The sequence below is a fragment of the Pezoporus flaviventris genome, unplaced genomic scaffold (assembly GCF_033815535.1).
Source record: "Pezoporus flaviventris isolate CSIRO_AGI_PZ_B2104156 unplaced genomic scaffold, CSIRO_AGI_Pfla_v1 ptg000011l, whole genome shotgun sequence".
Taxonomy (NCBI): domain Eukaryota; kingdom Metazoa; phylum Chordata; class Aves; order Psittaciformes; family Psittacidae; genus Pezoporus; species Pezoporus flaviventris.
The window spans coordinates 1,204,816-1,221,296 of record NW_026892559.1 but is presented as its reverse complement, the minus strand read 5'-3'; the positions used below and the strand labels follow the sequence as shown (position 1 = coordinate 1,221,296).

The 16,481-nt window shown below is 46.9% G+C and overlaps 1 protein-coding gene across 8 annotated transcripts in view; it reads right to left on the bottom strand.

The window, feature by feature from the left end:
* TCF20 (transcription factor 20) overlaps positions 1–16,481 on the bottom strand; it is a 128,628-nt gene that overhangs the window by 89,495 nt on the left and 22,652 nt on the right. Inside the window, exon 1 of one of the 8 annotated variants that reach the window (XM_061450678.1) lies at positions 459–552. The exons of the other annotated variants lie outside the window; for them this stretch is intronic. The gene's annotated coding sequence lies outside the window, so the exon portion shown is untranslated. Of the gene's footprint in view, positions 1–458; positions 553–16,481 lie in introns of those variants that run through there. 8 annotated transcript variants of the gene reach the window in all.

Sequence of the window (16,481 nt, the reverse complement as noted above, 5' to 3'; positions counted from 1 at the left end):
CCACAGCTGAACAGTGACTATTACTTATCATTGCCTACCCAGGCTTCAGTGTGGGACAGTGCCTGTCGCACATGAATGTGACACACCTGTCCCTACAGTACAGTACTGTGCAAGAGGCTTCAGGCAGAACCTCCATTCCTGACTCTTTGAGGATAATCAAACAGCCATGCTCAATCAGGCTGGTAGTTTGTTTGGCTTAAAATACATATACTCCGATAAGTAATTAATGTATTGAGTAAAGGAGACCTTCATTAAAGATTCTCCACATTCACTCCTTCAGTTAAGGTTTTAAACATTCACGTTCATAGATTTACATCTCCCTCTTGTCTTTAAGCAATGCCAGAAAAGACCAGAGTTTACATTCCTGGCATCTCAAAGATAGAAAAAGAGAGGGAAAATAAAACCAAATCCTTGAGAAAACAAAAGGAAAAAAAAAAAAAAAGGCACCAAAAACCTACCAGGATGTTTATCCATCTCCAGAAAGAAGAAGTGATGTCCCCATGGGACTGCTGGGAATTTTTTCTCTCCGTATGTTTATAAATGGGTCTGTAAGATGAATTAGAGAAACAACTTGGGCAAACAGAGGAGAAAACCTGAGCCCTCCAACCCAGGTGTGGGGCTGCTCTGCACCCCAACAACAGCAGTGGGGAGAGGGCAGATGTGGGGTAAGGGGATCCCATCTCCCTTAGTAAAGGCATTTCTGCTGTGCATGCAGTGAACTCGGTTCGCTCCAGAGATGGACAGGTACCCCAGGGTGACCGAGGTGTTTGCGCATACTAACCGCAATGTCATGGTGTTTGCGCCTGCAGCGTTTACCTCTTCAGTGAGGGAAATGGCAGCAGGATGCAACTCTTACCTGCACCATGCCGGTGACGTCACAGGCAACTAATTCCAGCCTGGTTGCCATGGAAACCAGCAGGCCTCAGCACCAGTTAGCGGTTCAATATATAATTTACTTATTCTTTTTCACCTAAGTGATTAGGACTCAAAATACAGAAGCATCTCACAGATCCTCTGATCATTTCACAGGAATTTCTGGAAGGCAAACACCAGCCTGAACTACTGAGCTGTGCACTCTCCAGGGAAAAAAAACCCAAACAAACAAAACCCAGGCAAATAAAAGCCAAAACCAAACCAATCCTCTCCCTCGCTATCCCCTGCCCTCCCAAGTTTCAAGGGAGACAAACGCTGCGGCTCCTGAAGATTTCACAGGGCTGTCACTGTCTGAAGGAGATGAGCCGACAGCAAAGGAGGAGATAAAAGCCCAATACAGGAGCTGCAGCATCAGGCAGGACCTTTGGTCTGTTTCACCTGGGAAACCACATCCCACAGGCAGCTGCTGCCCAATGCTGCTGTCAGCATAATGCACATCTGCACTGCTGGTGATGGGCAGCAGCAAGACCCCAGAAAGTCCCTTTTGGCTCCTACAAGCATCACACATTAAGTAACAAGTCTCTCCTCTCAGCAGAAGCCTTTATGAGCACTGCTAGTCAATGCAACATCAACCAGAGCCCTGGGGAAGGCACAGCTCCATCTCCATCCAGTCGCACAGCCCAGGACTGGTTGCCTGTATTTTCCACAACTTTAACTAGTGCTGCAGTCAGAGGTGATTTCTCTGCTTTTTCCCCTGCCTAATTAGTCACTGCAGAAGCTTGTGCAAGACCTAAAGGTTACAATTCAACATACTGGTCCAGTGAGAGCAAATACAATTTTTACTGGGAGAATTTTCAAGTGATTCCTCTCTCTTCAGGTAGGTTTAAAGAACTGGTCTTAACTGTTTCTTATTGTGCTCCATTATGTTTTAAACCAGTATCTTTCAAAATGGGAAGTTTTAAACACTGACTTTGAAAACCAGCTGCTTTGTGGCTGAACCACGCAGTCTGGCAGAACAATAGGAACAGCAGTGCTGCCCTGTTTCAACCCAGCGTGGGCCACCCCCCCCCCCCCCCCCCCCTTACTTCCCAAAACAAGTCATCCCAAACAATCCCTGCTGCACATCTTCTCCCTGGTCCTTCCTCACATGCAGAGCTTGCAGAGTAGGGAGAAGACAACAGTCACCAGTAAGACCCAAACAAACAAGACCAGAGGTGTTATTTTGGCACAGTTTTAAATCAGGCACAATTCCCTAAAGAGTAAAAGTAGAGGAAATAAAAAAAGAATCCACAGACAAGAATCTTCCTGAAATTACTTTTTGTTCATGTTCCTGAATGCTTACATGGTAGAAGTTCTCATCTGCAACACATCTGAAAGCCACCAGGACAAACTGGTAGGGGACTGTGCCAAGCCATTAACACTTTCAAGAGTTCAAGGGGCTCTTTTCTAGGGAAAGGGGTGAACCATCAGACACCAGGATTACCTCAAGAGCAAATTTTAGAGATCCTCCTACTCCAAATTATTTACCACGATAATTTAGAGTGGACCAGTGCTTTCATTTGTGCTCCACTTCCTTTCCTTAATTTGCAGCATCTCTGTTCCTCACCCTTTGCATAACCCTCTACATTCCCTACAGCTCAACACCAGCTTCCCTCTGGTACCTTTTGGTATAAACTTGCTCCTCTTATTTCCATTACTGTCACTCTGGTACCCTTTCTGCCCCTTCATGCTCTCACCCTAATCATGTTGGGTCACAGGGTGCTTCCCTCCTCCTCTAGTATTAGGATCTGCTGCATGCTCTACCAACATCAATTATATTAAACAGCAACAAAACCTTTGAGAGTTTTCCAGGAGTTACCCTGATTTCAACTCTAAGGGAAATAAAGGATCACATGGGAAGTGAGTAGTATCAGAGGGAATAAAACACAGAACCAGGCTGATCTGTACTTGGGGCACTTCATTGTCAGAACTGGATCACACCCCTGACAAATTGGAACATATTTGTGCCAAGACTAAACCAGAAAGAACCACTGAAAAAAAAAAAAAAAGCATTGTTTGGCTGTACATCGAGGAGTACGATTAAAAAGATGATTAAATGTTTCTATTTTGGGGGAAAAAATAAATAAAACCAACCCCAAAAAAGCCCAAAGAATGTCTTTAAAACTCCTTTGCTACAGCAGCTCATTTCATACAGGGAACGAGGCAAGAAAAACATATTGCAGTGACTTTAGCTATGGGAAAATGACTGATACTTTGGATTGAGCTGACAGCTGGCTTAAGAGTCATCACTAGGGGTAACTTCTTCCTTCTCCACGCAGCCTACAGCGGTCTGGCATGTCTTGAAAGAAAGAAAGAAAGAAAGAAAGAAAAAGAAAAGGGGAAAAAAAGCTGCTGATTTCATAGAGAAGAAGCCTAAGAGGCTGTTTGGAGGATGAAGTCAAGTACATATGGTTCTACTTATTTGTTTGTTTTGGGGTGGGGAGAGGGAGTCGGTGGCAAATTCTCAGCCCTAACAACCAGCTCACAATAAAAGGAGCATGTGAAGTCAAGAGTTCCTCAAGGAAAAGAAATACTCTTAAAGTTTGTCTTTAATACATGAATGGCAACATATCTGCAAGATTCAAAAACTCCGGCAGCATCTAGCTCCAGTGATTAAAGAGTGTTTCTCCTTGAGGCCACCGTCTGAATCCAGCCCATATAAATTGTAATACAAAACTGCGTTTGGATAGCAGGTCAATATAGTTTACACAAAACCCCCCGCTGTGCACTGAGGTGATATAAAACAGGTACACGAGGCAGGTCATGTCCTAACACACACTTAGACCTCTCCCCCAACAAACCAAACACAGCTGCATTTGAATGCATGACCAAAGTTATCTGCATTTTCTTTTAGCAGGAGGGGAAAAGAAAAAAATCCCCTTAGGAAACACTGTACAAAAATATCCCTTCTCTGTGCTTTATGAATGAGAAGTCACATAGAAAAAGGCAGGAAATGAGGTAAGGTTGCTTTTGCCTCTCACTCTATATCGTGACCGCAATGCACACATACATTTCTGAGTTTAAGAATATAACCGCATACTCATATATAGCTGCATCTCATCCAAGTGCTGGTCACTTGGGAAAACTTGGAAATTCAAGAATTCTTTGCCTCTGATCCTACAGCCATTACCAGTTGGGAGCTAACATACATTTCTTTTTTTGTTCATCCTGAAGCTTTGAATTATAATTTGCTCATTAGCCTAATAAATATCTCATCGTTGTGTGGCCTGGAACAGCAGAAACAGCAGTTATTAGAACAGTTCCCCACTGCAGCAGAGGAAGCTTGTCTGACCTCAGCATCCCTCAGCACCTTAAGCAAACACAGATCCACTATAGCCGTGATCCTCATGGAGCTTTCCTGCTAACCCAGACAGAGCAAAGCAAGAGGTTATGACTCTCCTCTCTCTGGAGAGCGCACAGGCTCTTCTTCAGTCACAGGAGAAATACCCCATCCCCAAAGGTTTTCTCCATCTGCTCCCAGGAAAAAAAGGAATTAAAAATCTATGGCACAGGGGCAACAAGTGCTGTAAAAAAGGTTCACTGGCTCAAGTGCTTTGGTTATGCTGAGCATTTCGGTAGTGCCCAACATCATTCCTGACATTCCAGTTTTCCCAGGTTGCCTCTACATCTGTCCTGTGTCTTTGTGAAACTCCTGCTTATACTTGATACAGAGCCTTGACAGAAATGCCCTCTTAGAATGGAGGGGTAAGAAAACCAAGAGGGACTAACAGCTAACAGAGGTTTTTTAAAAATAAATAAACCCCAACAACATTTCTCAATGCATAGAAAAATGACCCCAAAATAATGAGTCTGGGTTTGTTTGGTTGTTGGGTTTTTTTAAAGCCAAGATTGTGATTCGGATTCTGTTGAAACCTCCCCTGGCCCATTCCCAAAACATACGCGTGATGAGAAGAGTAATGACTCTCCCAAACACACTAAATAGGGCAATTTCGGGACCTCCTCCAAGATCTCTCTCCATCTGTCTATCTCCTGCCCAGCAACTCATCATGCCCCCAAATCACCAACTTCACTCTGATCTCCAGCCTCAGCATTAGCTCCTCTCTCTGCCCCATGTTAATTTGGTCACATCGTACTCCAGAGCAACATCTTTGCTTTTCCTGGAGTTGCCTCCTTTCACAGACTGACATCAGGGAAATTCCCTGGTTTTCCATTCCCAAAGCCAAGTGGTCGTTGAGGCACAAAGGGGAAGAACCTACTGTTGGCAAAAAGGGAGCGGAGCAATCCTGTGGCACAGATCTTCAATTCCAAAAGCAGAGGCATCAAGTTCTACCTCCTTTCTACACCAGCTCACACTAGCTCCAGTAGCCCACTTGTCCTGTGTCTCTCGGGCTACTTTTCAAGCAAGGCTGAATGCTCTAGCATTGTTATCACCCCTAGTTCAGCCCTACTGAAATCCCCTTATTTGCCTGTAGAAAATATGGAAAGAATTAGCACTGATATTGGGCCCCAACTACAAACTGTCCCTATAGACAAAACATTGAAGTACTGATGTTGCACGTACCCAAAGGAGATAGCAGAAAGACTCTTCTGCACGTAGCAGGTGAGAGGCAGACCTGCAATTTCCCTGGGAATTGGGCTTTTTCCCTTAGCCTTCTGATTTACAGCACAATCAATAGGTTTCTGCCCACTGCTGCCATCCCCTTTAGTTTCAGAATTGATGGGTGGCAGCACTCCAGCACTACTGTGCTACAGGCAAACTGCAGAATGCCACCAAGGCAAGGGCTCCACTGAGTCACACACGGTCAGCTCAGCACAACACAACCAGGCCAGGCAGCACACTGGAAAGCTCTGCACTTCTCAGCCTGCTGAAGCTGGGAAATACTATTAAATGGGGATAACAGAAGAGGGCAAAGGTTGGCGGCAGACAAGTTAGCTAAATAAGCTGAAAACAAATTGTTGGATAACTCATTGAGACAATCCAAGTGTTCACTTCTGCTGAGAGGGGCAAACAAGCCCCTCCTGACTCTTTCCTCCCTCCCTCAGCACATTTCCCTGACTAGATGTGGTGAAAAATTACGTTCTTACTAGGTTAGTTTACCACAGCACACTTGCAGCAGTAACAAGGAATGTGGGAGGCAATTAGGTCCACTCTATTTGTCAACCATGCTGATCTGTATCTACTTCAACCCACCACGAAGCTGTGCACTTGTAAGCAACCTGAAACCACAAGCCAAACCCCAGTACTGTCTCACATATGAGGTGTACATTTCATCTCCAAATCGGGAACGGTACAGATTAAGTCCAAGCCTGCTTCCATTCAGATTCATCCATCTGCTTCCCTTCCCCCAGTTCAGTCAGAAGGGGTTCAACCCTAATTCCTGCCTTCCTCATCAGACACCCACAGCCAGAGCTTACAAAGGGAAGCCCTCTGGCACATCCTCTTCTGGAGAAGCAAAACAACATCATCAGCAGAGACGGGCTTGAGTCTGAAGCACGGCATGTTGAGTCCTCATCCAGCACCTTCCCTCCAGTGTTATGGCACACCTTCTCTCCTCTCCCTGAGATGCATGTGTTGGAAATGATACCACATCCATGGCACTGCCAGTACCACTTAATATGAACCTGCAGCTTGACAAGCAATTACTTAGTGCATCGTATCAACAAGTACCTGGACCATAACTTGCAATCCAGCCCTACCCTTTCACCCTTCAACACCTTTTGAGGGCATTTTCCAGGAAAAACTTATCACAGGCCGGCTCCCAAAGTCAAACAGATGTAAAAATGCCTTAATTACACTGCAGGAGATCACACACCTTTTCAAAGCTTTAAGGAAACAAAACACAAAACAAAACAAGCCTTGCCTCAAAACAAGGCTCTCCTCCTCCTCATGGAAGGGCCTTAAGGCACAGCTGGATCCTGCCTGCTGGTGACAAAGCTGGTTTAGGAAGCCACTAGTGCTCACTCCTTCCCCAGGTGTGACTGGGAAGAGGTTCTGTTTCAGTAAGGACAACCACCAAAAACACTCTGCCCACAGCCTCGGGCACAAAGCCATGCTCCAGCTCAGAGGAGGGCCTTTATGCTGGCAGGGTAGGGAATATTCAAGGGAGCCGGACAACACCACATTTCTTTCCCAGTGAAACTTGTATGAAATGCTGCATCTTAGACAGACACTTATTACTGTTTAAACTAACACTTGCCAAAAGAGAGAGAGAAAAAAATTAATCAATATTCCCAACCTGCTCAAGTGCTCAAATGTACAATGGAAGGAGAAAAGAAATGCCAAGAGGGACAAGAGAGGAAGAAGAGAGTGTTTTCAGATTATATGAGAGATGAAAGAGAGAACCAACAAAACACAGATGGTCAGCAAGTCTCTTCCACAGACACACAGCTGTACCGGAGCTTTTTGTACCCAAGGACAGATTTTATAGCCAGCCAGAGAAGCAGCAGCTCTCTTTAAAGGAGTGCAAGGTGAAGAGAATGGAAGGTGAAGGAAAAGGGAAGCTCAAGCTGCTTAATTTTGTGACTGGGACCAGCAGACAATAAGCTATAAAACAAGTTAGCTGGATGTATGGATAGGAATGAACAAATGGATCACTCATTTTCATCTCTAGTGCCTGCAGTTCTGGCAGGAGGCTCCCTGGACACTTGGACACAGAGTGCAAGTGAAGTTTCTTAGATGTAGGCACCACCCAAGAGGAGGCCTTGCCAAATCACAGCCTCTGCAGCCACAGGATAGAAGCACATGGAGCTGCTTTGACAGTCCAGAAGAAAAAAACAACCCAGGCACTATGTTAATTCAATTAGACTTTCCTATAGATAATGAAAGCATCCACAGTGGTATCAGATGAAAACACCAGTTAGAAAGTACAGACCCTCACATTTCAAAGTATACAAAAGCCAACCAACAGAAACACAAAGTAGCTTCTCTCTCAGGGTTGTTGCTTCAAAGTATCCATGAAGAATGGTTCTTCGCTTTCCAACCAACACTTGGTCTCAGCTCCAGCATCACAGCCAGCTCCCGTGTCCAAGACAGCAGATCAGACTGAACAGCCCAGCAGTCCATGCAGCGTGGTGATGTGCCTCTGGCACCTTATGCTACCATAGGCGTTAAGCGAAGACCACACTGCTTCAGTTCCACTGAGATTCCCAAGGACTCACCCCACCACTGGAGAGTTTTGGGTGATGAACTACCTGGTTAAAACAGATGTTTTGGCCACTAGCAAGAACCCCAAATAGTTCCTTTGAACAAGAGACTTCATCACTAATCTGCAGAAGAGTCCTACGAGAAACAGGATTAACCTGCACATATCAGAAGAGTAGATGCCCCTTCCCAATAAAGCTTTACAGGTCAGAGCCCTCTAGGGCAGAAATGTGGCTTATGACAAAAATCTGGGGGAGGGGACCTAAAAGGACGATTGAAATGTAAGGCTACATCTATGATAAAGCTCTTCTAGGGAAACACTGCAAACAGCAGAAAGACATTTCTGCTGTGCAAAACCCAGCATGGCCCATCTTCACCTGAACTGCCCACCCACAGGGTCTAATCAGCAAAAGCACATGTTCCACTGGCAAGGGACAAGCCAGACAGGCAAAGGCAGACAAAACAGAGGGCCTCTGAGAGGTCTCTGCATCCTCCGCTCTCCCAAGGCAGAGCTGGAAGTCATCACTTCAAAAAGCTAATGGAAAAAAGGGAGAAGGTTGGGGGGGAAGAAGGGGGGAAGAGATCAGACTCTGTATTTCAGATTCTGGGAGCTGAAAGAGAATAAAAAGCTAGTTGAAGCCTAGCAATCCACTCTGCTAAAAACCCTGAGCAGGCACAGAACAATGCTGATTTTACACTAGAAACCAGAAAACGAGGTGGAGGGAGAATGCAGGACAGTGCTGTGTTTCTACATTAGGATTTTTAAGTACACTGCAGGATTTCTATCTCAGAGTACTCACTGAGTTACATCAGACTGTAATGGCCTGTTGATTTTGAGAGATTATGGCAGTGCTGCTGATGCAGGGGGAGAGGAGATGGAAGATACGGTGTATCAGCCAGCATGCACACACATTTCAGATGATCACCTACACTCCTGGGTGAGAAAGACACAGCGGATTCCCAATGGGACCAGGACCAGGAGGGGACCGTGCACAAGACCGTTAGTAATCTAGGCTGGTGCTGCAGGCAGCTTTAGTCCATCCCTGATCCCCATTTCATTCCCCTGAGGCAGCATATGCCAAAAGCAACATTTCTGCAGGGGAGTCCCATCCAGGGTTGGCAGAACCAGAGCCACATGGCATGGCACAGCAAGTGTAATGGAGGAGGTGAATCCCGTGCGCGGCATGTTCCTGAGATGGATTCAGCCTCACTCTGTCAGGCTGACAACTTTGCCTGCCTGCCTTTCTCTCTCTCCTGTATTTCACAGAGAAATGGTATCCTTTCCTTTTCCTTTCTTTGCTCCCGGGCACAAGCAATCAAGAACAAAGGATGAAAGAAAAATGCAGGGGGGTGGGGGGGGAGCGAGGCGGGGGAGGGACATTTGAGAGTTAAGGAGCAATCTTCAGCAGAAAGAAGAGAAATATTATTTTTTATAAAAAAGGAGGAAGAAAGGCGATGCAGAGGCTTGGAAAAAAACACAATATGCAAATGTGGCAGAACAAAAATCAGAGCTGGAAAAAAATAAACTCAAATCACACCTAAGAAACCCACCTCGCCATCAGCTCTCTGTCTCTCAAACAGGGGGATGCCACCGGGGTGAGGGGTTCCCAAAACTGGGGTGAGGGGTTCCCAAAGCCCTCCATCTCCAGCAGACACCCGTGGCTCAGTGCTTGCAGGCAATCTGCCCTCTGGGGCATAGCAAGGGAAGGGAAAAGGGAAGAGTAAAGCGATTCTGGAGCAGTGCAAATCCTTGTTTTCTCTCTGAGGTAGGGAGCTGTGGGGCAAACAGAACCAGCCAGGTGCTTCTAACATGATGTTTGTCAAACAATCTGATTTCAGGCTTCACTGGAGTAGTCCCTCGGCAGCTGCTTTAATCTACCACAGCACTTCTTCCCCACAGAAGGCTGCATTCCCCTTGTCCCTCCTCCACACTTCCTCCAGGACCAAGGTCCCCCAGGAGCAGAGACCTCCACCCCAGCTGGCAGCACGTTGCCTCATAGACCAACCACCTCAGGCCATGCCACAAGCTAAGCAGGATCAGGCTTGAACTGAAGGTTTCCAAAGGAAAAGGGAGATCCTGCTGCTGCGGATGACATCCCGCACTGCGTGCAGAGCCCTCATGCCGCTCAGAGGTGGATGTCAGCAAAGGTGGTCTCTTCCCTCTGGACCATGGAGTAAATAACTCATCCATCAGCTTGTTCATTAGTGGCACTGTAGCTGGTGGTGGGTTACGACACACTGTAGTGCAGTTACCCTTCTACTCATCACCATTTATTTCTTCTTCCAAGGTATGGCAAAATATCAGTGTGTGCTCCTCAGCTGCGAAGAGGAAGAGGTGTAAAAGGGAACTAGGAAGCAGCAGGATTCCTGGCTTTTAGACCAACTCTGGGACTCACCTGAAACACCACATTTTAGCACCAGCAGTGCTCTCTTTTCTCGTAAACAACAGCTCCTTTGCCACAGCTTTCTTTGCTCCTTCATCCCACATTTCTACTCCAAACATTGCCAGTTGTTGGTCCAGTTCTGCCTGTAAACACCTGATGCTAAGAACTACAAGCCACGAGTTGGTCTTTAAAAACCAAACCATTTTTTATAAAGTTTATCCATATCAGAAAAATTGATTACCACTTTTACTTACTACCAAGGAGCATCATTTAACTTAGTAAATGCTAACTGCCAAGCAGCACAAGTCACAGCTGTGTTGCAAGGGCCAGTTAAAAACAACTTCAAGAAGCTGACAAATTCCACAGCAGAGGTGTCTACGCACTGGTGGGGAACATAAAAGACAAGGCAAAACCTTGCACTGTGTTTTACAAAGGACGGTGGATATCCAGGTAAAGCAGACACAGGAAGCTGCGCACACACTGAGGGCAGTAAGTTGTCTAAGGGGAAAAAAGGAAGAGCACAAAATGCAGCCGTGAGGTGTGGGGGGAGAAGGGGACAACAAGTTTTAGCAGAGCTCTGTGCCAGACAACCGCCCACAAAGGTCTCTTGCACCTCCAGCTGCAGGAATTGCCCAGGAGCTCCCATGCTCCCAAGAGTGACTCCCTCACCCAGACACCAGCAGGGAGGCAGCGAAAAGACATATGATGGCTCAGTTCACATCTTAGCCAGGTCTGTGTCCCCATCAGTAAGAACTGCCACCACAACTGACACTAATTGGTTCTCTTGTTGTCATGCTGCAGAGGTGACAAGGACCACATGGGCACAGACAAGAAGCCTCCCTCTCTCTGGTCCCCCCAGGTCATGGCTAGGTACCCTGGTAGGAATAGTGTGCTTGGATAGCTGGTATTGCCATGATGTGTGTGATGCTTGCTGGTGAATAAAGAGCATCACTATCTGGAGCTGTCGAGCCTGCGTCACTCACTGCAAGAAGCAGGGGGGGGAAGACAACTACCAGCTTAAACCAGATTTTACTGGTAGGAGCACCACCAGCATCCAGGCTCTCTGGGACTGTACAAGGGAACCTGAAACGTTACCAGCTGCAGTTGCAGCCTCCATCCCCTCCTTCATCCTGGAAAAACAACAATTAGCACACGTGTGCATTAGTGCACGCATGTGTTTGCATGAGCCTGCAGTGCAAACATATACAATAAACAGAGCGAGGAAGAAAGGGGTTGTTGTTTGAAGCTCAAAGCAGCTATTTGTAAAAATCAGTGTGCAAGTGAGAATGAAAAAAGAGCAAGAATTACTTTCATCTTTCTGGGAGGGAGAAGAGGGGCAGAGAATTAAGCGCACACACACACCCCGAGCAATGCCTAAGAATTATGCAGCTCGTGATAAATGCACTTTTCTGGTTCTGTGAAAAATCTGACATAATGAAAGTACCTTGAATGCAATTACTGGCACTTGTTTAGCGTGGCAGGGCATTGCACTGCCACTGGGCTTGCTCCTCTCTGCTCCCAATTAGCATGCCAAGTACTCCAGCCACACACATGGGCTCACGGGTCAGGGATTGGTGCGGAGGAGCAGCAACGAGCTACCTGCCCTCCAATGAGGGAGCAAGCGATGCCCTGGAAATCTCCAGCTTCCTTCATTTTACATCCTCCTATCCCTATCACACTCTTTTCCTCCACTCCTCCAGGGTCTCTGGAGGCAGTGATAAAAACCGCAAACTCTCCCCCTCCTCTCTCAGCTGGTCTCATTCACGGCTCATGGCAGACCCAGTTTCCTCTGGGGACTCACTAATGAAGACGGCCAACGTTAATCTCTTTCCCCCTCCCTGACGGGTCGATTTATAGTTCCACGGAGAGTCCTGGATTGCAGCCAGAGGGCTTGACACATTCTTCTTGTTCCAAGACGGAAGGGGGGGAAGAGACAGGCGCGCGCACGCACACACACACACACTCTCTGAAGACACACGCGCATTTATGATTTCGATTTAGCTGGAAGATGCAGCTGGAAAACCTGTTTACCTGTTCCAAAACAGCAGCTGAAGGGAACAGCAACCAACAGTGCTTTTGTATATACATGTACACTCCAAACATCTTTGTGTTTCCATAGCACCTCTCTCAGCCCAAAGACCCCAAATCACAGAGATCACTCCCTCATCACCAGGATGAAATAAAGCATCAGTTGTGTGCCAGCAGCATTACCCGTGAGTCATTATGAGAGGAAGCAAATGATAACTCCTCCAGGATAAATGGCAGCGGGGGGGGGGGGGGGGGGGGGGGCGGGGGGGAAGGGAAATTTTAGACATGCAGAAAGTAATGAACTGGAATTTGGCCAGGACACCGAGGTTATTGTCCCCTCATCTCGTGGAAAGTGCAGTGGGATCTTTAACAATCGATTGATCAAGGCCTCAGATCTACCTCTCATCCACAGGAGGTTCCAGCAGTAGTTGCAGCTTCTCCCAGGAGCAATGCTAGCACATGAGGTCAGGAGGGGCTCAGAGAGAAAGGCACCCCTGTGATACCCCCTAACCTGCTTTTCCTATAGCACTCCATGGCATTGCATGCACTGGAACCCCTCAGACTTGTCATTCCCTTTTCAAAGGAAACCGGACAGAAGGAAAAAAGGGTATATTTTTACCACTGAGCTATAAGGGAGTATCCCTTCCTCCCCACCAGCCTTTAATTCCTTCCCCCCTTTGGCAGTTGCTGCCATAGCCTCACCGCATCCCCTAACTTTGCGCTATTTGTTTAGTTCAGTTCCCCGTCCACACATCGGATTCGGCCGTGATGACAGCACCGCTCCGCTAATAGGGTCAGTCAGTGAGCTACTGCTGCAGAGCCGCAGGGGAGCACAAAACACTGCCTTTATTCCTGTAAGACCTATACATTACCTCCTCACCCCCGCCCCCTCAGGAACCAAGTGGTGGATTTAAAAGGAGCACTGTCAAGTCATTTAGGCCCATTATTTTGCACTAGAAGAAATGGCCTTTACATGGCTCTCCTTTAAATGGCTCTCATTCCATCTTTAAGTAATCTTGAAGGTTTCAATTGCAGGGCTGTAAACCACAATGCAAAAAAGCACAGACAAATAGATCAGATCAGATACGAGACTGCCCAGACACAGAGTTCCACTTGCCAAGCTGACTGCAGAGCAAAAATAGAAATGAACACTGCACATAATTATAGTATTTTACATTTCCACTGCACTTTCCATCCTGAAAGATCTCCAAGTGCACACACATGTGCATGCATGTGCATACAGAGAGGCAAGACACTGGGAAAATTCACTTGCTTGTGAAACAGACCAAGAAATCGTGGTCCAGTAATAACAGCTTGTACTGAACCAAAGCCTTCATTAACACACACACAAGCTCATAGAAAATCATTATAATGTGAAACAAGACTAAGCCAAGCCACAGCAATCTGTAGATCAGCAGCTCTGCTGCTGCTCAGCGTTTCCCCCAAAACAGAAGATTAGAAACTGATCTTTCATTAGCTCTTGCCCTCCATTTCTAGGGAAGCCCAAGGTGCCAATTCCACTTTGCTACCGCAGGGCAGGGGCAGCTCTGCAGCAGTCGCTCCCCAACCTTCCCCTCTGCTGCTGGGAAGTGCCTTGCAGCCTGTTAGTGCACACATCCTCCAGCCCTGTGGGCTGCAACAGCCCCATTTTGCAGACAGCAGAACATCTGAACAGGGGAACCAAAGCCAGGGACAGTGCCCTAACCACAGTGCTCCTCTTTCCCTCCTGATAAGAGAGCCGGTGTCTCGTACAAAGGCCCGTTCTCTACATGTGTGCCACCCAAGATGCTCTGAGCAAGGATGAAAAGAGCCAGAGAAAAAAGCGCTGGAAGAGAAGCAGAAGCAGAGATGCGATGCTCTGGCAGAAACCTTCAACTTTCTCAGGAGGCTGGAGGCAGGGAGAAAAGAGCAGGCGCTAGCTCAAGCCTCAGGCTAGGGTGCTGGGTCACTCCCTCCTCTTTCCTGCACGTCTGTGGCAAGTCAGTTTTGTCTTCCACATATTAAATATCTCATAGCGGTTTTAAACTCCCATCTGAGCACACAGGCATTTTGATGTTGACTTGTGGCCAAGCATATGAAGAATGGGGGTAGGAAGTTCAAGAGGAGACAGAGAAGGCGGCGGCTCTGAGGGCACTACAGAAAGCGAAGATAAGTCAGGAGGAGGGAAGGAAACAGTCTGAGGTTATGAAATGATACAACAGCTGGCTAGATAGAGCTGAGAGGTTTTGTTCCTTAATGAAAACCAGGAATCTCACCAACAATACAATGTAATCAAGTGTAGTACACAACTACCCGTTCAGCAAAGAGCCTCCCTGCTAGGAACCTTACACTACTAGGATGAGGCTGATACCCGTTTTTGATGCCCTTCACAGAACAATCTACTCACTCAGCAACACACTGCAGTTGTGTCTGAGGCTTGGTGAACAACTGGCACGTGCCCCTCTCAGCAGAGATTTTGGGGAAGGAAGAGATTTTGTCAAGGACACTGCAGCAACACCCTCCCCTGTACTTAGGAAAACAGCCATGGGATTGTTAATGTCCAGAGAAAACTCCAGGTTTTAATAAGGTCACATCTGAAAGAGCCCCACATAATAAGCTGCATGGAAGTCAATTTATCGACCTGAGCACACAGGGCTAAGGCAAGCCTGCTGGGATTCAAAGTTGTGGTTGCAGGGTGCATAGGTAATTCATACCTGATGCTTGAGGCCATCCCCTCTGGCTACAAATGGAAAACCAATGCAATTCCTTAAATTTCATTTAGTTTAACAGTCCAGTGCGTTATTCAGGAATGCAAGGAAAAGCCTGCTTAAAATGGGATTTTTATGTTGACAGTGTCACTTTACCAACAAATAGCTCTGGCTCTCAGTGTCCTCAGCGGGAGGCAGCCGGCGCTCAGCGGGCTGATGTACCAGCAGCCACAACCACCACCACGAGCCGCTGCGCGCAGTGCACAGGCTGCGGTTCCCTGCTCCTCCCAACGGGACTGCAGATTCCCAAGGAGGGGGAAGGGCTAACGGGAGTGAGAAAAGAGGCACAGGGGCAAGCTTGGGGTGAAGGATTATTAAATTAAGGAACAAACCGCACTGCCACTTCACTGGGACACCCTCACTGGCCTCCGATGGGCACCCATGTCAGCTGCCTTTCCCTAGCCTTGAGTGCTCCTTCCCATCCCCCCCCGAGACAGGGTCAGGAGGCTCTTTTCCCCTCCCAGAGACAACATGCCCACTTTTTACCTGCATGCAACATCAGGAAGATATTTCATGGGCTTCTGAGACCTTACCCAGCGGCCTCAGCTCTGCCTTAGTAAACAACTAGACCATGTGGCACAGCCTTGTGCCTACAGAACAGGAAGGCTATGGCAATAACACATCTTAGCAGAGGGGATGGTACAGCCAAGTGGCATGAGGTTGCTAAAAATGACCTTAAAATAATCTTTAGAATTAAAAATAGATGGGTGCATGTGACTTTGCGGTTTGGTGTTTGTTATTTTGGGGTTTTGTTTTTTGGTTTGTGGTGGTTTTGGTTGTTTGTTTTTTTTTGTGCGTTTTAGTTTGAGGATTGTATTTTACTCTTACAAACATACTATATAAAGAACATCAAGACAAAAGTTCTGGCCATTTCCTTTTTCCTCCCCCCACCCCAGCTAGCAATGAAAGTTTCTTCTAGGCTGAAAGACTGTGACAAGCAGTGGACCAAGAAAATGCTGTCCTCCTAAACAGCGAGAAACTGAAAGCCGTGGTGTTGAAGGGGAATGGGATTTTACTCAGCCCACACTAAATTCTGGTTGGTCTTCACTTGCTTTTGCTACTGTCTGTAATAAGACTTTTTGTTTTAAGCTGAAGACAGTCAGCAGGTTCAAAATTCTCTTACCTGCAATTAAAGTATTAAAGCTCACAGAAACATCCATTCTACCTCAGCAGCAGTTCTCTTAACTAAGTCCCCAGTAAAATTAAAACACAGAGCACGCTTTACTCCTTATTGTAACCTAAAATATAGCAGGTCTGATGACAGTACCATATTTTAAATCCATCATGGCGGGGGATGGGGGGGGGGAG